Genomic DNA, 1,153 nt, shown 5'->3' with positions numbered 1-1,153 from the left:
ACTACTACTACTACTACTACTACTACTACTACTACTACTACTACTACGACTACTACTACTACCACTAGTACTATTGCCCACTGTTGATTGGTATTTCGGCTGTACCGCAGTGCCCGTCATGCGTATGGAAAAAATTCCATTCGGCCGTTATAAATACGACGGTTGTATTATCGTGGCCGATGGCTTACGCGCGAACGAAGACAGTTACTAGAGGAGACGTCGTCGGCGACACGGCGTGATGGAAACGTATACCTACCCAGACACCGTTAGACAACCGCGAGAGATGTCGGAAAAACGTTTCTTCTTGTCGCGCGAAACGTATTTTTCCGCGACGGTTTCAATGATCAATGATTAGCTTCTGTAAGCGTTCGGTGACGGAGTACAAACACTGTTTTTCAACGTAATTCTTCATCGTTCTGTCGTTTCGGGGGTGGCTATAGCCTTAGCAACCCCGAAAAACACCGTTATAGAGTACACCCTTGACAAGGTCCCTTCCGAAAAAATCTTATTTTTATCATTGTTACAAAGGGATGCGCACCTAGAAGCGGGATATTTCGAGATCTCTGACGAAAAATTCAAAAATAAAAAATAATAAACTTGCATCTCGCCGCATTTATCCTTCCGCGCGTGAACCACCCATGGCATACTAATACTACAATATGCTCACACAGTCTTGTCAGTCCTGAGATTATTAACACTGGTGCGTGGCAAGTACCGACAACATATTCGTGGTGTATAATATACAACCGCAGGTCTGAACATGTGCGATATATGATCTCATAATATGCGTTTAAACATGATTTTGAAATCACAAAAGTTCGTACACGATATTGGAAAAGACGCACCATCGATTATATATGCAGTAAAACACGTAGAAATATATATATATAAGTATAATTTTTTTGGTTAAATAGGCAATATGTTATGGGGATATGCGCGTTACGGACCAGAGTCAAAATATGTTCATCAAAAATCTACTAACTTTACGATTAAAAGTCAACTGAAATATAAAAAATCTTACATAAATTAATACGTAAATAATACGTAGAGACAATATTATAATAACATTTTACTAAAACTTGTACCTTTTCTTTTTATTTTCTTTATATACATTAATTAAAGTGTTAAATAGGATGTCCAGTATATTTAACAA

The sequence above is a fragment of the Sipha flava genome, unplaced genomic scaffold (genome assembly GCF_003268045.1).
Source record: "Sipha flava isolate LNK unplaced genomic scaffold, YSA_version1 73_pilon_pilon, whole genome shotgun sequence".
Classification (NCBI taxonomy): domain Eukaryota; kingdom Metazoa; phylum Arthropoda; class Insecta; order Hemiptera; family Aphididae; genus Sipha; species Sipha flava.
This window is presented reverse-complemented; position numbering follows the sequence as displayed.